Here is a 22,459-nt window from a genome sequence, read left to right on the forward strand (position 1 = left end):
AATCACAGTCTTAGACAAACAAGAATCCCCAACAGAAACAGCCTTTGGAAGTGCTCTTCCACATTTCCTAACTGTATCCTGGCTTCCTCCTTGTTCACCACAGTGCTGTTGCCCCTGGAAGCCACCTCACATCAGCCAGGGAGAGCGAGGGCCCTGGGCGACAGTCCTGCATGCTCAGGTGAGCTCCTGGGAGAAGCTGTATCCCCAGCGGTGGCACTGACAGCTGGGGACACTCCCCACAGTGATGGCAAAACCATCTAGTGCTCGGGGCCTTTGCAGCTCCTGGCTGCCATGCTGGCAGCATCCTCTTGGCTGCCACTCGCTGGCCTGGCTCTCAGCTTCCTCTGTGTCAAGGCAGGAGCAGCAGGCACTGAGCCACTCTAAATGTTTGCTGGAGATGGAGAAACCTGGACTGGTCGCAGCTGCAGCCGTGCTTCCTGCCAGAACCTCTCAGCGGCTGAGTCAGTGGGTTCACTGGTGGGATGGGAAGAAGCAGTCCATGAAAGAGCTTCCCAAGGTGAGCCTGGTTTTGGCTGCCAAGCAAGGGATATTTGTGCTCCTTACCTGGGAAACAGACGTAGAGGTCAAAGGGTAGGCTTAAAGCCATAGTCATCATTCCCTATCTGGAGCCACCAAACCTGCCTCTCTCACTGGGGTAAAAGTGTTGACTTCTTTCTGAACAGGGAGTGGCAAATCAAAGGCATTGCAGCCTCTTTCATCACTGCCGATTGCTGATGCCAACCATGTGCCAACTGCTTAATACGTCACCTTAAACCTTCTCATCCACCCTCAGAGGTAAGTGTTATTTTCCCTGTTTTACAGATGAAGAGAATCAGGCTGAGGAAATTACTTGAATAAACTCTCAAGGAGAGTTTGTGATAGAGCCTGGATTCAGGCTGAAATTCCTCAGACTCCAAAGAAAGACAGTGCTCTTCCTGCTGTACTGCCCCTGTTCAGGCCCTCCCATCTGGACTGGTTTAGACCTTTCCATGTGGATGGCTGCTGCCTGCTCACCTCTCCCACCCCTCTTCCCCTGCTTCCACACATCCTACACACCACAGTCAAATTAATCTCTTTCTAAAGATCTAGATACAGATGCAGACAGATGCAGATATAGACATAGGCATAGAAATTGACATAAACATTGACTTAGACGTAGACGTGGACATGGACGTGAACATAGACATGGACATTGACTTAGACAGAAACATGGATAAATATTTTGATGAAAGATTCAAAAGGTCAGGAATCATGTCTGATTCATTTTGTGTCCCTAGAATCTATCACAGTACCTGTTTCAGAGCAAGGAAGGTCTCCAAAAATACTGGTGGAATTAAACCGAATGGACTATCGTTTCCCACATAAAGTATTGGTGACTCCTACCAAATAATAGTATTAGGTACAGAGCCCTCATGTCAGCATCTGGAACTCTCCCCATCTGACCCCACCTGACCTTTCTCATATTAACTACACGTAGCCTACACTCTAAGCGTACATGACTCCTTCATGTTCCCTAAGCCCCACCTTGAACTTTCTTACCTCCATGTCAATGTTCATAAGTTCCTCCATTTAAAGGGCCCTCTTTAGCCCCATGTATCCCTTCTAAAATGTCATGGCCCATTTAAAATACTACTTCCTCCTTGAAGTGTCTCTCTTTATCTCTTTATGAAATGTAACATTTCTGTCTTCTGAATCTCTTAGAGCTGTATATCTTTCTATGGCCTAACCTTTCTCTGACATAGATTTTAATCATTGAGATAATAATTCCTCTTGTCTGGAATGTCCTTCATCCAGACTCTTTTTTACATTCATGATTCAGTCTAATATCACCTCTTCTGTGAAGCCTTTCCAGCTCTCCCAGGCCAGTTAGTCACTCCCACCTAAATGCTTCTCGAGCATCTGAACATCCTCCATTGAAGTACTGGTCATCATGGTTATGGCCCAATTGCTGTTTCTCTCAACTGCCAAGTGCCTCAGAGATATAGGTGGTATCTTCTTGGACTTTGTCTTTATGGCTTCCACCACAGTTTCAGCAGTAATTGGTAAATGAATAAGGGAAAGACAAGAAAGACACTGTCCCATTTTTCTGTGCTCCCAACCTTATTTCTCTACCATTCTACCTGTTTGCCTTCTGTTATCAGTATGCTATTTGTGGGATCACAGGTGGAGCCATGGCAAACAAAAAAAATAAGAAAAACTAAGCAGCACTCAAAAATATAGGAAAACACAATAGATCATCTGCTCTGAGGGCACAAAAGCCAGGTTATCAGTTACAATTAGAATAAATGGTTTTCATCAAATGAGTTGGTGGCAATGACTTAATTTATTTGTAGTTTCAGTATTTCCCTCAAACAACAACAACAAGAAAAACAATAAAAAATAAAAATAAAAAACTAGGGCCTGGCATGGTGGTTCATGCCTGTTATCCCAGCACTTTAGCAGGCAGAGGCAGGCAGATCACTTGAGGTCAGGAATTCAAGACCAGCCTGGCCAACATGGTGAAACCCTGTCTCTACTAAAAATGCCAATTAGCTGGGCGTGGTGGCATGCACCTGTAATCCCACCTGCTCAGGAAGCTGAGACAAGAGAATCACCTGAACCTGGGAGGCAGAGGTTGCAGTGAGCCAAAATCGAGCCACTGCACTCCAGCATGGGTGACAGAGAGAGATTCTGTCTCAGAAAAAAAAACAAAACAAACAAACAAACAAAAACCTAGACTATTATACTGGTTTATAATATATTTTGAACCCATTGTTCAAGATTAAAGGAACAGCTGACTTGCGATATATGGGCAAGGAAATGTGTATTTTTATTAGAAGGTTATCCCTAGGCAGAAGCTGATAAGAAACACTTAAATGAATAGAGAGCACCAACTAGAAGAGGAACACAAAAACTTTACTTGCAAGTGATGTATCTGTCAGTCATCTTACCTCCCACCACTTGGGGCAGCATAAAATGAGTTTTCCTGATTGATTTTAAAGATGAAGCAGTTAAAAACAAAACAGTCAAGTCACAAATTCAACATCGCAAAACAGACAAATAGATTTGTGGTTACTGCCTCTGCTTTTCTTTCTAGAAAACCAGAGGCAGTAGAAGAACCATAAGTAGTAGACAAACTGGCCTTATCACCAGGGTCCTAATATGTCTTTTTTCCTCCCTTCTGTGCCTTTACCCTGGACCATCTCTTCTACCTAGGAATCCCTGCTTCATATAATTTAATGAGCATATTAGCAAACATTAGCTAAATCCTCCCAAAGATCTTTATGAGGCTGGTGTCCTCATCCCTATTTTACAGATGAGGCTAGTTGTTAAGACTTCACAGTCCTATAGCTGCTGAACCTAGGTCCGAAACCCTGGACTTTCCTGTTTCAACAGCTGTCTCCACCATTTTTCTTTGTAAAACACATTCCCAAGGCACAATTCAAGGACATCCCAAAAGTGTCCTGATCACTCCTGGAAGGAGACCTTTTGTTCCCAAAATGTCCGTGGACTCCGATAGCAGTACTTTTAGTCACAAGCATTAATAATAGGCGAATGCTCCTTGTCCCGGATGCCCATGAGACGTCAGCTTCTTGAGGGCAAGGATTGCGTGTCTTTCTAGCCTTTATCTATGAATTCAATATTTTCCCTGAGAAATGCGTGTCAGGTATTCAAGAAAGCCAGAGAAACCAAGGGTTACTTTCAGCAATTAAAGCCTCTGGCCATAATTTGATGAATTAAAACTGCATGAAAGCAGAAGAAGACACTGAAAGTGCTTTGCTTATATAAATGCATTAATTATTGCCCTATATTATAGCTTTCATATGAAGTTACAATTGATATTAAACTCATGGAGGAAATGTAAAGACCCCAAAATGGCTAAACTATGTAAACTTGTGGCCCATATTGAGCTGGAGACACAAGTCAAAAGGTCTTCCTACTCACATAACAACTTTACTTACCTCAGTCTGTGGCACATAATCATGCTTAATAAACATTAATTTGATAGATTGATGGGTTGATAAATGGACACAGTGATGCATGAAACATATAAGTGAGTATATAAACAAACAAAACAATATTGCTTCCTTTTACTAATGATTTTTGAGGAATATTAATAATAATGCTTTAAACCAAACAAACTAATCCAAACAATGCCATCCCTGGTAAGTTGTCCACAAACAAAGCAAAGCTCTCATGATCTCTATAATTCTGTTTTGACAGTATGACTTCTGTGTCTGAAATATCTACAATCCCTTTGTTTGCAATAGCACCTTAACTGGGTGATTTAAATGAGTAGAGATTGCTTTTACATTTTTCTACAAATATTTAAATGCACATTTCAATTTTCCTGAATTGTGCAAAAGTAATTTGGAAGATTAATTTCTGAAAATACCTGCTGGAATTTGCATACACCAAGCATAATTATTATTGATATTTGCATAGTTCTCCCTGCCCACGTGCATGCACTATTACCAACTGCTATATAACCCATGAAATTATTGAAGTTGCTGTCAGTACAATATGGATTCATCAGTAAATGTTCAGCCTCATAGAAGAAAAACAAACTTCACTGTTCAGCTGTAGAAATGTGTCATTTCATTTTATTTATTTATTTGGGGGCAGAATCTGCAAAGATAAATCTAAAGCAAAATAATGTGGCAGTCTTGTGCAATAAAGATTAATGTTATCGCAAAGAACCCCTGAGATTCCTAAGAGGTTGAAAACCCCATTGAAAAAGCTAGAAAAGCAATAGGAATTGGGGAATCTTCGTGGGGAAAAGAAAGGAAATAGGCCGGGCTCGGTGGCTCATGCCTGTAATCCCAGCACTCTGGGAGACAGAGGTGGGCGGATCATGAGGTCAGGAGTTCGAAAGCAGCCTAAGCAACATGGCAAAACCCCGTCTCTAAATACAAAAATTAGCCGGGCATGGTGGCACGTGCCCGTAATCCCAGCTTTTTAGGAGGCTGAGGCAGGAGAGTCACTTGAACCCAGAAGGCGGAGGTTGCAGTGAGCTGAGATCGCGACACTGCACTCCAGCCTGGGCAACAGAACAAGGCTCCATCTCAAACAAAACAAAACAAAAAAAACAAAGTAAATATACCCTTCCTACAGAGGGTTGCGGTATTAGAGTGTAGTCAGAGAGCTATGCCACACATGGCTAGAAAGAAAATTCACAGAGGTTTGGACTGTGGGAATCACAAATTCTTGATGAATGTATGGACAGGTTAATTAAATGCTTATAAGGTGTTACACAGGAATGTGACATTTCTTTCCTTTAATCTGCTTGGATGGCAAAACCAAATGGAAAGAAATATGGACAGAAATTATGCAGGAGAATAATAATAGAAAATACTTCTATAACACCTATTATGTGGTAGGCATTTTTTGTTGTTGTTGTCGTTGAGACATGAGTCTCTGTTGCCCAGGCTGGAGTGCCATGGCGCGATCTCAGCTCACTGCAACCTCCGCCTCCTGGGTTCAAGCAATTCCCTGCCTCAGCCTCCCGAGTAGCTGGGACTACAGGTGCCTGTGGTAGGCATTCTATTAATAGCTATATATGTATATATTTAATTCTTATAATAAATAGTTATAAGAATAATATTTAATTCTCATAATAAATATTCATTCATTCATTGAGTTCACTAACTTCGGAAACATTTTGTGTATTTGGCATGTTATAAGGGACTGTGAGAAGCTACAGAGATACACAGATCAACTCCTTACCCTCAAGCAGCTCACAGCCAATGACATAAAACAGATGTCAAATGTATTTTTATAAATATGTATATTGCATATATGGGGGAAATAACAATTGACTCTGCTGGGAACTGGAAGGAAGTTCTTAGAGGAAACAAGAATGGCATTTAAAAAAATAAATAGGCAATTTCCAAATCAATAAGAACAGAAAACCATATTGGTATGTTGGGCATCATGCACAAAAACATGGTGCTATAAAATGGCATGCCTTGTTTATTACATCATAAATATCTCATTGCAGCTGGCAGTGGGAGAAGAGGGAAAGACACAGATGACCAAGGCCTTGAGTGCCTTATGGGCAATATTGAGCCACTGAAAGATTTTAACCCTTTTCCCATTTAGAAAAAAAATGATGCAGCTCACTGCCAGCACTCATTTAATTTTACATAAACACACTCTTTGAGGGTCAAGCAAATCTGACTGATTTTCAATGTGAAAATAAAACATAAAAACCATTCTTGGAGTTATTTCAGACAGAACTAATATAAAAATTGTCTGAATCATCAGAACCATCTATTTCAGATAAATCAGATTCATCAAATGAATCTTTGGCCAACAACTGTTCGAGGACGATGTTAACATCACAGGTAGAAATGCTATTTTTTCTAGGATTTGACATTTTCAGTGATCAATAATTACTATATTTCATAAATGGAAATACCACTACTAAAAACAGAATGCTATAAATACAGCGATGTCTTTTGTTTCCAAAGTCAATATACCAGAGTGAGGCAAAAATGATAATAAAAGCCAGATATTTCATGGCAAAGGCTATCACACGGTAAACATTGTAGCTGCAAGTGACTCTGGCAAGTATTCTCAAGGCAAATGGGAAAAGTTAAACAATAAAAATGACATGGATAGGTTCCATCTTGAAAGGATCTCTCTGGGAACTCTATAGAGAATGGGCTTATAGTGTTAATTCTAGAAGAAGGTAAGTTGTTGCAATTTAAAACATGACCAAGGAATAAAATATCATATTTTATATATATGTATATTATATAAGTACAATATATGTATAATATAATGGTGTATAATAAATATATATTAATCAAAAATATATTATGTATTGTACATATATAATATATATTGGTGAGAATGTAAGTTGTTGGAATTTAAAATATGACCAGGGAATAAAATATCATATTATATATATGTATAATATAATGTACAATATATATGTACTATAGATAACATATATTATAAATATATGCATATAATATAGAGTATGTATACTATATATTATATATTTATGCAATATATAATATATACAATATATACTATAGTATGCATATAATAGATACATATGCAATATAGATATATAACACGTATATAATGTATATTATACATATGTATGTATATTATATATGTGCCTATCATTGGCTGGTATATCAAGAAAAGTTTCAATTTCTCGGGGGGCGAGGCCTAGGTGGCCGACTAGAAGCAGCTGCGATCAGAGGCTCCCATCAAAAAGAACCGTAATCAGCATGTGAATCCTGCACCGGCAACTCAGGTATCCATGCTCTCTCATCAGAATAGTCTAGGTGGCTGGCATGATCCTCAGAGAGGAGGGAAGAGAGCTGTGGTGCGGGGGCCCACCTGAGAGCCACATGGGGCAGGGGACCCCTACTCCCTAGCCAAGGGAGGTGGTAAGTGAGTGTGCTACCCAGCTGGGGAAACCATGCTTTTTACATGGAACTGTGCAACGCATGGATAGGAAAATCCCACTCTGGAACCCATGCCACCAGGGCCTAGGTTCCCAACCCTGGAGCCAAGCAGATTCTCAACAGACTCTGCCTGCTGTCTAAGCCATTTGAGCTCCTTGGGTGAGGGGCAGCAGCCAGCACTGGGAAACATAACTGGCTAACACACGAAGCAGGGGAGGGTGGCATCCATCTCTATAGTTCCAGGCTGTACTATTCCCTTGTTGGAGCCAGGGAGGCTGCATGGCTTGGTCCCAAGAGCTGTCCCCCACAGCCCAACACACCCGCTGTGACAGACTGTGGCCAGAGAACCTCTTCAGGCCTGACCCTGACCCATCCTTCCTTACTAGGCAGGGCCTCCCTGCAGGAACTCCAACAACTCCAGCCAGAGGCTCAGGGACAGCACCCTGATCTCCCTGGGCCTGATCCCCTAGGGGGAGGGGTGGCCACAGTCTCTGCTGACTAGCAGACTTAGCCTTTTCTCCTGGTAGTTCTGAGAAAGCCAGGCAGCCCAGACTAGTGGGTTTCCCCTGAGTGAAGCACACCCCCTCCACAAAGAGACAGTCAAAGTGCTTTGTTAAACAGGTCCTCTTCCCCCTGCCACCAAACTGGGTGAGAACCTCCAACAGGGTTGTCAGACACCCTAGATAGGATTGATCCTACTGGCATAAGGTTGGTGCCCCTCGAGGTCAAAGATCCCAAAAGAAGGAGCAGGCACTCATCTTTGCTGTTCTCCAGCCTCCTTGAGTGACATCTCCAGGCCCGGGAGGAAAACAGATGAATAGGGCCTGAAGTGAACTCCCAGCAAACCACAGCAGCCCTACAGAAGAGGGACCTGACCATTGAAAGAAAAACAGAAAGCAACAATAACAGCATCAACAACAACAAAAAAGCCCCCACAAAAACTGCATCGAAGGGTCAGCAGCCTCAAAGCTCGAAACTGGACAAACTCATGAAGATGAGAAAGAATCAAGAAAAAACAACACTGAAAACCCGGAAGGCCAGAGTGCCTCTTCTCCTCCAAATGATTGCAACACCTCTCCAGCAAGGGCACAGAACTGGACAGAGGATGAGATGGATGAATTGACAGAGGAAGGCTTCAGAAGATGGATAATAAAAAACTCCACTGGGAGCTAAAGAAGCATCTTCTAACCCAATGCAAATAAGCTAAAACCTTGATAAAAGGTTAGAGGAGCTGCTAACTAGAATAACCAGTTTAGAGAAGAAATAAATGACTTGATGCAGCTGAAAAACACAGCAAGTGAACTTCAGGAAGCATACACAAGTATCAATAACTGAATCAACCAAGCCGAAGAAAGGATATCAGAGTTTGAAGACCACCTTGCTAAAATAAGGCATGCAGACAAGATTAGAGAAAAAAGAATGAAAAGGAACAAACAAAGCCTCCAAGAAATATGGAACTATGTAAAAAGACCAAACCTAGGGTTGACTGGAGTACCTGATGGAAATGGGAGAATGTAAACAAGCTGGAACACACACTTCAGGATATTATACAGGATAACTTCCCCAACTTAGCAAGACAGGCCAACATGCAAATTCAGGAAATAGAGAGAACACCACTAAGATACTCCATGAGAAGATCAGCCCCAAGACAAAAAATCTTCAGATTCTCCAAGGTCAAAATGAAGGAAAAATGTTAAAGGCAGCCAGAGAGAAAGGCCAGGTCACCTACAAAGAGAAGACCATCAGACTAACAGTGGACCTCTCAGCAGAAACCCTACAAGCCAGAAGAGATTGGAGGCCAATATTCAACATTCTTAAAGAAAAAATTTTCAACCCAGAATTTCATATGCAGCCAAACTAAACTTCATAAGTGAAGGAGAAACAAAATCCTTTCCAGACAAGCAACTACTGAGGGATTTTGTCACCACCAGGCCTGCCTTACAAGAGATCCTGAAGGAAACACTAAATACGGAAAGAAAAAAACAGTACCAGGCACTGCAAAACCACACCAAAATATAAAGAACAATGACACTGAAGAAACTGCATCAACTAGTGTGCAAAATAACCAGCTAGCATCATGATGGCAGGATCAAATTCACACATACTACTGACCTTAAATGTACTGATGAAATGCCCCAATTAAAAGACACAGACTGTCAAATTGGATAGAGCCAAGACCCATTGGTGTGCTGTATTCAGGAGACCCATCTCACATGCAAAGACACACATAGGCTCAAAAGAAAGGGATGGAGGAAATTTACCAAGAAAGAAAATTTACCAAGCAAATGGAAAGCAAAAAAAAAAAAAAAAAAAAAAAAAATGGGTTGCAAACCTAGTCTCTGACAAAACATACTTCAAACCAACAAATATCAAAAAAAGACGAAGAAGAGCATTATGTAATGGTAAAGGGAACCATTCAACAAGAAGAGCTAACTATCCTAAATATATATGCACCCAATACAGGAGCACGCAGATTCATAAAACAAGTTCTTAGACATCTGCAAAGACACTTAGACTCCCACACAATAATAGTGGGAGACTTTTTTTATTTTTACTGTTTTTGAGACAGAGGCTTGCTTTTGTCACCCAGGCTGGAGTGCAATGGTGCCGTCTCAGCTCACTACAACCTCCACCTCCCGGGTTCAAGCGATTCTCCTGCCTTAGCCTCCTGAGTAGCTGGGATTACAGGTGCCCACCACAATGTCCAGCTGATTTTTTTGTATTTTTAGTAGAGACGAGGTTTCATCATGTTGGCCAGGCTGGTCTCAAACTCCTGACCTCAGATGATCTGCCCTCCTCGGCCTCCCAAAGTGCTGGAATATCAAGCGTGAGCCACTGTGCCCAGCAATAGCAGGAGACTTTAATTCCACACTGTCAGTGTTAGATCAAGGAGACAGAAAATTAACAAGGATATTCAGGACTTGAACTCAGCTCTGGATCAAGCGGACCTAATAGACATCTACAGAACTCTCCAACCCAAATCAACAGAATATACATTCTTCTCAATGCCACATGGCACTTATTCTAAAATTGACCACATCATTGGAAGTAAAACACTCCTAAGCAAATACAAATGAATAGAAATCATAGCAAACAGTCTCTCAGACCACAGTGCAATCAAATTAGAACTCAGGATTAAGAAACTCACTCAAAACCACACAATTACATGGAAGTTGAACAACCTGCTCCTGAATGACTCCTGGGCAAATAATAAAATTAAGGCAGAAATCAACAAGTTCTTTGAAACCAATGAGAACAAAGCAACAACATACCAGAATCTCTGGGACATAGCTAAGGCAGTGTTAAGAGAGAAATTTACAGCACTAAATGCCTACATCAGAAAGCAAGAAAGATCTCAGATCATATCCTAACATCACAATTAAAAGAGCTAGAGATGTAAGAGCAAATTAATTCAAAAGCTAGCAGAAGACAAGAAATAACTAAGATCAGAGCAGAATTGAAGGAGATAGAGACATGAAAAAGCCTCCCCCAAAAAATCAATGAATCCAGGAGCTGGTTTTTTGAAAAAATAAAAAAATAAAAATAAAAAAATAGACGGCAAGCTAGACTAAGAAAGAGGAAAAGATAGAAGATTCAAATAGACACAATAAAAAATAATAAAGGGATATCACCACTAAACCCACAGAAATACAAACTACCATCAGAGAATACCATAAACACCTCTACACAAATAAACTAGAAAATCTAGAAGAAATGGATATATTCCTGGATACATACACCCTCCCAAGACTAAAGCAGGAAAAAGTCAAATCCCTGAATAGACCAATAACAAGTTCTGAAATTCAGGCAGTAATTAATAGCCTCCCAAACAAAAAAGCCCAGGACCAGACAGATTCATAGCTGAATTCTATCAGAGGTACAAAGAGGAGCTGGTACCATTTCTTCTAAAACTACTGCAATCATTTGAGAAGGAGAGACTCCTCCTTAACTCATTTTATGAAACCAGCATCATCCTGATACCAAAACCTGGCAGAGACACAACAACAACAAAAAAACTTCAGGCCAATCTCCCTGATGAACATTGATGCCAAAATTCTCAATAAAATACTGGCAAACCAAATCCAGCAGCACATCAAAAAACTTATCCACCATGATCAAGTCGGCTTCATCCCTGGAATGCAAGGCTGGTTCAACATTTGCAAATCAATAAACTTAATCCATCACATAAACAGAACCAAAGACAAAAAATACATGATTATGTCAATAGATGCAGAAAAGGCCTTTGATAAAATTCAACATCCCTTCATGCTAGAAACTCTAAATAAACTAGGTATCGGTGGAACATATCTCGAATAGTAAGAGCTATTTATGACAAACCCACCGCAAATATAATAGTGAATGGGCAAAAGCTGGAAGCATTCCCTTGAAAACCGGCACAAGACAAGGATGCCCTCTCTCATCACTCCTATTCACCATAGTATTGGAAGTTCTGGCCAGGGCAATCAGGCAAGAGAAAGAAAGAAAGGGTATTCAGATACGAAGAGCAGAAGTCAAATTGTCTCTGTTTGCAGATGATATGATTCTATATTTAGAAAACACCATCATCTCAGCCCAGAAACTCCTTAAGCTGATAAGCAACTTCAGCAAACTCTCAGGATACAAAATCAGTGTGGAAAAAAACACAAGCATGCCTTTACACCTACAAAAGGGAAGCAGAGAGCCAAATCGTGAATGAACTCACATTCACAATTGCTACAAAGAGAATAAAATACCTAGGAATACAGCTAACAAGAGATGTGAAGGACCTCTTCAAGGAGAATTATAAACCACTGCTCAAGGAAATAATAGAGGATGAAAACAAATGGAAAAACATTCCATCCTTATGGACAGGAAGAATCAATATTGTGAAAATGCCCATACTGCCCAAAGGAATTTATAGATTCAATGCTATTCCCATCAAACTACCATAGACATTCTTCACAGAATTAGAAAAAAAACTACTTTAAATTTCATATAGAATCAAAGAAGGCCCCATGTATCCAAGAAAATCCTAAGCAAAAAACAACAAAGCTGGAGGCATCATGCTACCTGACTTCAAATTATACTCCTACAGTATCCAAAACAGCATGGTGCTGGTACCAAAACAGACACATAGACCAATGGAATGGAACAGAGACCTCAGAAATAACACCACATATCTACAACCATCTGATCTTCGACAAACCTGACAAAAACAAGCAATGGGGAAAGGATCTCCTATTCAATAAATGGTGCTGGGAAAACTGGCTAGCCATATGCAGAAAACTGAAACTGGACCCCTTCCTTACACCTTATACAAAAATTAACTCAAGATGGATTAAAGACTTAAATGTAAAACCCAGGCAATACTATTCAGGACATAGGCATGGGCAAAGCCTTTATAACAAAAGCACCAAGAGCAACTGCAACAAGAGCCAAGATTGATAACTGGGATCTAATTAAACTAAAGAGCTTCTGCACAGCAAGAGAAACAATGAACAAGCAACCTACAGAATGGGAGAACATCTTTGCAATCTACCCATCTAATGAAGGTCTAATATCCAGAATTTAAAAGGAACTTAAATTTAAAAGAAAAAAACAGAGAACCCCATCAAAAAGTGGGCAAAGGGTATGAACAGACAATTTTCAAAAGAAGATATTTACGCGGCCAACAAACATACGAAAAAAAAACTCAACATCGCTAATCATTAGAGAAATGCAAATCAAAACTACAATGAGATGCCATCTCAGGCCAGTCAGAATGGCAATTATTAAAAATTCAGAAACAATAGATGCTGGTGAGACTGTGGAGGAATAGGAATGTTTTTACACTTTTGGTGGGAATGTAAATTAGGTCAGCCATTGTGGAAGACAGTATGGTGATTCCTCAAGGATCTAGAACCAGAATTACCATTTAACCCAGCAATCCCATTACTGGGTATGTACCCAAAAAATATAAATCATTCTACTATAGACACATGCACACGTATGTTTATTGCAGCACTATTTATAATATCAAAGTCATGAAACCAACCCAAATGCCCATCAATGATAGACCGGATGAAGAAAATGTGGTACATATACACCATGGGATACTATGCAGCCATAAAAAGGAATGAGATCATGTCCTTTGCAGGGACATGGATGAAGCTGGAAGCCATTATCTTTACCAAATTAACATAGGAACAGAAAACCAAACACCGCATGTTCTCACTCATAAGTGGGAGTTGAACAATGAGAGCACATAACACATGGACACAGGGAGGGGAAAAACACACACCCAGGGCCTATTGGGGGATGGGGAACAAGGGGAGGGAACTTAGAGGATAGGTCAATAGGTGCAGCAAACCACCATGGCACACATACAGAGGCAGCCAAGATGGCCGAATAGGAACAGCTCCGGTCTACAGCTCCCAGTGTGAGCGACGCAGAAGACGGGTGATTTCTGCATTTCCATCTGAGGTACCGGGTTCATCTCACTAGGGAGTGCCAGACAGTGGGCGCAGGTCAGTGGGTACGCGCACTGTGTGTGAGCCGAAGAAGGGCGAGTCATTGCCTCACTCAGGAAGCGCAAGGGGTCAGGGAGTTCCCTTTCCTAGTCAAAGAAAGGGGTGACAGACAGCACCTGGAAAATCGGGTCACTCCCACCCGAATACTGCGCTTTTCCGATGGGCTTAAAAAATGGCACACCAGGAGATTACGTCCCGCACCTGGCTGAGAGGGTCCTACACCCACGGAGTCTGGCTGATTGCTAGCACAGCAGTCTGAGATCAAACTGCAAGGCGGCAGTGAGGCTGGGGGAGGGGCGCCCGCCATTGCCCAGGCTTGCTTAGGTAATAAAGCAGCCGGGAAGCTCGAACTGCGTGGAGCCCACCACAGCTCAAGGAGGCCTGCCTGCCTCTATAGGCTCCACCTCTGGGGGCAGGGCACAGACAAACAAAAAGACAGCAGTAACCTCTGCAGACTTAAATGTCCCTGTCTGACAGCTTTGAAGAGAGCAGTGGTTCTCCCAGCATGCAGCTGGAGATCTGAGAACAGGCAGACTGCCTCCTCAAGTGGGTCCCTTCCCCCTGACCCCCAAGCAGCCTAACTGGGAGGCACCCCCCAGCAGGGGCAGACTGACACCTCACATGGCTGGGTACTCCAACAGACCTGCAGCTGAGGGTCTTGTCTGTTAGAAGGAAAACTAACAAACAGAAAGGACATCCACACCAAAAACCTATCTGTACATCACCATCATCAAAGACCAAAAGTAGATAAAACCACAAAGATGGGGAAAAAACAGAGCAGAAAAACTGGAAACTCTAAAAAGCAGAGTGCCTCTCCTCCTCCAAAGGAATGCAGTTCCTCACCAGCAACGAAACAAAGCTGGACGGAGAATGACTTTGACGAGCTGAGAGAAGAAGGCTTCAGATGATGAAATTACTCCGAGCCATGGGAGGATATTCAAACCAAAGGCAAAGAAGTTGAAAACTTTGAAAAAAATTTAGAAGAATGTATAACTAGAATAACGAATACAGAGAAGTGCTTAAAGGAGCTGATGGAGCTGAAAACCAAGGCTCGAGAACTACGTGAAGAATGCAGAAGCCTCAGGAGCCGATGCGATCAACTGGAAGAAAGGGTATCAGTGATGGAAGATGAAATGAATGAAATGAAGTGAGAAGGGAAGTTTAGAGAAAAAAGAATAAAAAGAAACGAGCAAAGCCTCCAAGAAATATGGGACTATGTGAAAAGACCAAATCTACGTCTGATTGGTGTACCTGAAAGTGACGGGGAGAATGGAAACAAGTTGGAAAACACTCTGCAGGATATTATCCAGGAGAACTTCCCCAATCTAGGAAGGCAGGCCAACATTCAGATTCAGGAAATACAGAGAACGCCACAAAGATACTCCTCAAGAAGAGCAACTCCAAGACACATAATTTTAAGATACACCAAAGTTGAAATGAAGGAAAAAATGTTAAGGGCAGTCAGAGAGAAAGGTCGGGTTACCCTCAAAGGGAAGCCCATCAGACTAACAGCGGATCTCTTGGCAGAATCTCTACAAGCGAGAAGAGAGTGGGGGCCAATATTCAACATTCTTAAAGAAAAGAATTTTCAACCCAGAATTTCATATCCAGCCAAACTAATAATTATAGTTTCACTTCCTCATAAGTGAAGGAGAAATAAAATCCTTTCCAGACAAGCAAATGCTGAGAGATTTTGTCACCACCAGGCCTGCCCTAAAAGAGCTCCTGAAGGAAGTGCTAAACATGGAAAGGAACAACCGGTACCAGCCACTGCAAAATCATGCCAAAATGTAAAGACCATCCAGACTAGGAAGAGACTGCATCAACTAATGAGCAAAATAACCAGCTAACATCATAATGACAGGATCAAATTCACACATAACAATATTAACTTTAAATGTAAGTGGACTAAATGCTCCAATTAAGACACAGACTGGCAAATTGGATAAAGAGTCAAGACCCATCAGTGTGCTGTATTCAGGAAACCCATCTCATGCGCAGAGACACACATAGGCTCAAAATAAAAGGATGGAGGAAGATCTACCAAGCAAATGGAAAGCAAAAAAAGGCAGGGGCTGCAATCCTAGTCTCTGATAAAACAGACTTTAAACCAACAAAGATCAAAAGAGACAAAGAAGGCCATTACATAATGGTAAAGGGATCAATTCAACAAGAAGAGCTAACTATCCTAAATATATATGCACCCAATACAGGAGCACCCAGATTCATAAAGCAAGTCCTGAGTGACCTACAAAGAGACTTAGACTCCCATACATTAATAATGGGAGACTTTAACACCCCACTGTCAACATTAGATTAACGAGACAGAAAGTCAACAAGGATACCCAAGAATTGAACTCGGCTCTGCACCAAGCGGACCTAATACACATCTACAGTACTCTCCACCCCAAATCAACAGAATATACATTTTTTTCAGCACCACACCACCCTATTCCAAAATTGACCACATTCTTGGAAGTAAAGCTGTCCTCAGCAAATGTAAAAGAACAGAAATTATAACAAACTATCTCTCAGATCACAGTGCAATCAAACTAGAACTCGGGATTAAGAATCTCACTGAAAACTGCTAAACTACATGGAAACTGAACAACCTTCTCCTGAATGACTACTGGGTACATAACGAAATGAAGACAGAAATAAAGATGTTCTTTGAAACCAACAAGAACAAAGACACAACATACCAGAATCTCTGGGAAACATTCAAAGCAGTATGTAGAGGGAAATTTATAGCACTAAATGCCCACAAGAGAAATCAGGAAAGATCCAAAATTGACACCCTAAGATCACGATTAAAAGAACTAGAAAAGCAAGAGCAAACACATTCAAAAGCTAGCAGAAGGCAAGAAATAACTAAAATCAGAGCAGAACTGAAGGAAATAGAGACACAAAAAACCCTTCAAAAAATTAATGAATCCAGGAGCTGGTTTTTTGAAAGGATCAACAAAATTGACAGACCGCTTGCAAGACTAATAAAGAAAAAAGAGAGAAGAATCAAATAGATGCAATAAAAAATGATAAAGGGGATATCACCACCGATCCCACAGAAATACAAACTACCATCAGAGAATACTACAAACACCTCTACGCAAATAAACTAGAAAATCTAGAAGAAATGGATAAATTCCTCAACACATACACCCTCCCAAGACTAAACCAGGAAGAAGTTGAATCTCTGAATAGACCAATAACAGGAGCTGAAATTGTGGCAATAATCAATAGCTTACCAACCAAAAAGAGTCCAGGACCAGATGTATTCACAGCCGAATTCTACCAGAGGTACAAGGAGGAGCTGGTACCATTCCTTCTGAAACTATTCCAATCAACAGAAAAAGAGGGAATCCTCCCTAACTCATTTTATGAGGCCAGCATCATCCTGATACCAAAGCCTGGCAGAGACACAACAAAAAAAGAGAATTTTAGACCAATATCCTTGATGAACATTGATGCAAAAATCCTCAATAAAATACTGGCAAACCGAATCCAGCAGCACATCAAAAAGCTTATCCACCATGATCAAATGGGCTTCATCCCTGGGATACAAGGCTGGTTCAATATACGCAAATGAATAAATGTAATCCAGAATATAAACAGAACCAAAGACAAAAACCACATGATTATCTCAATAGATGCAGAAAAGGCCTTTGACAAAATTCAATAACCCTTCATGCTAAAAACTCTCAATAAATTAGGTATTGATGGGATGTATCTCAAAATAATAAGAGCTATCTATGACAAACCCACAGCCAATATCATACTGAATGGGCAAAAACTGGAAGCATTCCCTTTGAAAACTGGCACAAGACAGGGATGCCCTCTCTCACCACTCCTATTCAACATAGTGTTGGAAGTTCTGGCCAGGGCAATTAGGCAGCAGAAGGAAATAAAGGGTATTCAATTAGGAAAAGAGGAAGTCAAATTGTCCCTGTTTGCAGATGACATGATTGTATATCTAGAAAACCCCATTGTCTCAGCCCAAAATCTCCTTAAGCTAATAAGCAACTTCAGCAAAGTCTCAGGATACAAAATCAATGTACAAAAATCACAAGCATTCTTATACACCAATAACAGACCAACAGAGAGCCAAATCATGAGTGAACTCCCATTCACAATTGCTTCAAAGAGAATAAAATACCTAGGAGTCCAACTTACAAGGGACATGAAGGACCTCTTCAAGGAGAACTACAAACCACTGCTCAAGGAAATAAAAGAAGATACAAACAAATGGAAGAACATTCCATGCTCATGGGTAGGAAGAATCAATATCGTGAAAATGGCCATACTGCCCAAGATAATTTATAGATTCAATGCCATCCCCATCAAGCTACCAATGACTTTCTTCACAGAATTGGAAAAAACTACTTTAAAGTTCATATGGAACCAAAAAAGAGCCTGCATCGCCAAGTCAATCCTAAGCCAAAAGAACAAAGCTGGAGGCATCACACTACCTGACTTCAAACTATACTACAAGGCTACAGTAACCAAAATAGCATGGTACTGGTACCAAAACAGAGATATAGATCAATGGAACAGAACAGAGCCCTCAGAAACAACGCCGCATATCTACAACTATCTGATCTTTGACAAACCTGAGAAAAACAAGCAATGGGGAAAGGATTCCCTATTTAATAAATGGTGCTGGGAAACCTGGCTAGCCATATGTAGAAAGCTGAAACTGGATCCCTTCCTTACACCTTATACAAAAATCAATTCAAGATGGATTAAAGACTTAAACATTAGACCTAAAACCATAAAAACCCTAGAAGAAAACCTAGGCATTACCATTCAAGACAGAGGCATGGGCAAGGACTTCATGTCTAAAACACCAAAAGCAATGGCAACAAAAGACCAAAATTGACAAATGAGATCTAATTAAACTAAAGAGCTTCTGCACAGCAAAAGAAACTACCACCAGAGTGAATAGGCAACCTACAAAATGGGAGAAGATTTTCGCAACCTACTCATCTGACAAAGGGCTAATATCCAGAATCTACAATGAACTCCAACAAATTTACAAGAAAAAAACAAACAACCCCATCAAAAAGTGGGCGAAGGACATGAACAGACACTTCTCAAAAGAAGACATTTATGCAGCCAAAAAACACATGAAAAAATGCTCACCATCACTGGCCATCAGAGAAATGCAAATCAAAACCACAATGAGATACCATCTCACACCAGTTAGAATGGCAATCATTGAAAAGTCAGGAAACAACAGGTGCTGGAGAGGATGTGGAGAAATAGGAACACTGTTACACTGTTGGTGGGACTGTAAACTAGTTCAACCATTGTGGAAGTCAGTGTGGCAATTCCTCAGGGATCTAGAACTAGAAATACCATTTGACCCAGCCATCCCATTACGGGTATATACCCAAAGGACTATAAATCATGCTGCTATAAAGACACATGCAGACGTATGTTTATTGTGGCATTATTCACAATAGCAAAGACTTGGAACCAACCCAAATGTCCAACAATGATAGACTGGATTAAGAAAATGTGGCACATATACACCATAGAATACTATGCAGCCATAAAGAATGATGAGTTCATGTCCTTTGTAGGGACATGGATGAAATTGGAAATCATCATTCTCAGTAAACTATCGCAAGAACAAAAAACCAAACACCTCATATTCTCACTCATAGGTGGGAACTGAACAATGAGAACACATGGACACAGGAAGGGGAACATCACACTCTGGGGACTGTTGTGGGGTGGGGGGAGGGATAGCATTGGGAGATATACCTAATGCTTGATGACGAGTTAGTGGGTGAAGTGCACCAGTATGGCACATGTATACATACGTAACTAACCAGCACATTGTGCACATGTACCCTAAAACTTAAAGTATAATAATAATAAATAAATAAATAAATAAATAAAAAACCACCATGGCACACATATACCTATGTAACAAACCTGCACGTTCTGCATGTGTATCCTGGAACTTAAAGTAAAATTAGAAAAGATTCATCGTTAATGATAATGGATATAAATCCATATTTCAAAAAGTTTCTTTGATCAATACAGTATTTCTACAGGCTCCACAACTTTTCCAGAAAGAGCCCACCATCTCTTCCCTCCACCATCCTATGGTCTTTCTCCTCTCAGTAAAAGACGTGATCAATTTCCCAGTCCTCCAAACTAGACACCTGAGAGTCTCCACAAATGCCCCATTATCCTTTATTCCCTAAATCTATCCATTCATCATTTTCAGTTACTTCCTTGTCATCCACCCTTTTTAGTTATCTTTACCTTTTAAATACCACACATATCAGTCACAGTTTCTTTATCCTACTATGGCTGCCCTAATTTCAGTTGGCATTTCTTCCTCAGACTAAAACAGCCCTGGTTAAAATGCCAGCCCCACTGTTACTGCAATGTGACTTTGTACAAGTTGTTTAACCTGCTTAACTTCAGTTTACCCATCTGTAAAATGGGATAACAATAGATTTTTCAGAGTTGTTGTGGTCATCCAATGAGCAACGCAGGTAATGTTTCTGTACAATGCTAGCACATAGCAATTAATTGATGTACCCTATTCTTTTAGCCTTCCTATTGCCAGACTCATGTCTCACCTCCCATCTCACTGCAGTATCATCAATCCATTCACCATAGGTTATGTAAAAGTGATTTCTCTAAAACATAAATTTGACCAAATTATTCTCATGCTTAAAACATAGATTTTTCCATACCTTTTCATCAACTACAAGACAAATCCAGACGTTTTGTAGGACAGAAAATGTTTTGAATGGATATCCTGTATTTCTATGTCCAATCCTACTGTTGCCACTCCTTAACGTGCCCTTTATTCCACAGATGTACTGAAACATTTACACCACTCCACATAAACCACATTCTCTCCCTCTTCTAAGCCTTTGCATTTGCTATTTCTACACACAGAATACCTTTCCCTGTCCACTGTCACCATTCTTCCAACTCTCATGTTGCAGCTTACCCTCCTATGGTCAATTCACATGATGATTCTGATATGAATTCTTGCCTAGTGTCCTGTATCTAAGTATGGAGTTCATCATTCTCATCATTTGTGCTCCCAAGGCCCTCTCCCTATTCCTTGGTCATAACACCCCGCATGCTGTACTGTAATCATCTCCTCTACCACAGCCCACAGCACCCGGTACTGTAATTACCTTAGAAGGTATTTGCCTCCACTAGATTGTGTGCTCCCTGAAGGAAGGGTCTATGCCTCACCCCAGCCTCAAGATCCAGCACAGCAACATCATGCTTAACAAGGACTCAAAAAAGCCTTGGAGTGCGTCCCAGGTAACTAGGTTTTCAGTGACTTGTATGCTCACGTGTCTATACGGGTTGTTTCCAGGAAACTGGCCAACATCCTAAAGTCAAACATTTATAGGAAGCCTTTGGCTTTACATTTTAAAGGCTTTTAGAATTAGCAATGCACTAGCAGAAGGAAAATCTCAAGTTTTTATCTAAGCGCAACTTCGTGATTAGAAAACCAGTTGCGTAGTTGAAAGATCGTAGACACAAAGGACAACCCTGCACTTGACTCTCAGTTCTGCTAACTTTTAGCTGTTTTATTTTAAGCAAGTTACCTACCTTTTTTGGGTGTCAGTTTCCCCTTCTATAAATTAGAGATGACAACAAACCACAGAGTTGTTTTGAAGATTCAAGGAGAAAATGTGTGTTAAATATTTAGTACATAATATCAGTTTACTACATGATTAGTATTGCAGTTATTCTTATCATCCTCAGAATTCAATAAACACACCACCTCAAACCCATTAAGATGACTGTTTAAAAAAAAAAACATAACAAGTGTTGATAAGGATGTGGAGAAATTGGAATGCTCAGGGAATGTAAAATGGTGCAGCCACTGTAGAAAACAGTATAGTGACTCCGTCAAATAAATTCACATAGAATTACCATATGATCCAGCAATTCCACTTCTAGGTATATACCCAGGAGAACTGAGGCTGGGCATGGTGACTCACACCTGTAATCCCAGCACTTTGGGAGGCTGAAGTGGGTGGATCATTTGAGGTCAGGAATTCAAGACCAGCCTGGCCAACATGGTGAAACCCTGTTTCTACTAAAAATACAAAAATTAGCCAGTCAGTGGTGGTGGTCATCTGTAATCCCAGCTACTCAAGAGGCTGAGGTGGGAGAATCGCTTGAGCCTGGGAGGAGGAGGTTGTGGTGAGCCAAGATTGCGCCACTGCACTCCAGCCTGGGTGACAGAGTGAGACTCCGTCTCAGAAAAAAATAAAAATAAAAAAAAGCAAGCACCCAAACAGATATTTGTATACCAACATTCATAACAGCATTATTCACAATAGCTGAAATGTGGAAACTACCCATGTCAACCAACAAACAAACAAACAAGTAAGTAGAGAAATGAAATGTGTACCCATACAATGGAATATTATGTAGCCTTTTAAAGGAAGGAAATTCTGGTATGTGCTGAACATGGATGAACCTTGATGACATTATGCTATGAAATAAACCAGGCACAAAAGGACAAATAATATCACATGATTCCAGTTACAATGAGGTATCTGTAGT

General features: G+C 40.7%; 1 long non-coding RNA gene across 1 annotated transcript in view; it reads left to right on the plus strand.

Annotated features, from left to right (window-relative positions):
* Window positions 1–208: 208 nt before the first annotated feature.
* LOC103891515 (uncharacterized) overlaps window positions 209–22,459 on the plus strand; it is an 87,122-nt gene continuing 64,871 nt past the window's right edge. The window contains exons 1-2 of the long non-coding RNA XR_008509926.1: window positions 209–517; window positions 684–795. This is a non-coding gene — a long non-coding RNA (uncharacterized LOC103891515). The remainder of the gene's footprint in view (window positions 518–683; window positions 796–22,459) is intronic.

Source organism: Pongo abelii, chromosome 13 (genome assembly GCF_028885655.2).
Source record: "Pongo abelii isolate AG06213 chromosome 13, NHGRI_mPonAbe1-v2.0_pri, whole genome shotgun sequence".
In the NCBI taxonomy this organism is placed as follows: Eukaryota; Metazoa; Chordata; class Mammalia; order Primates; family Hominidae; genus Pongo; species Pongo abelii.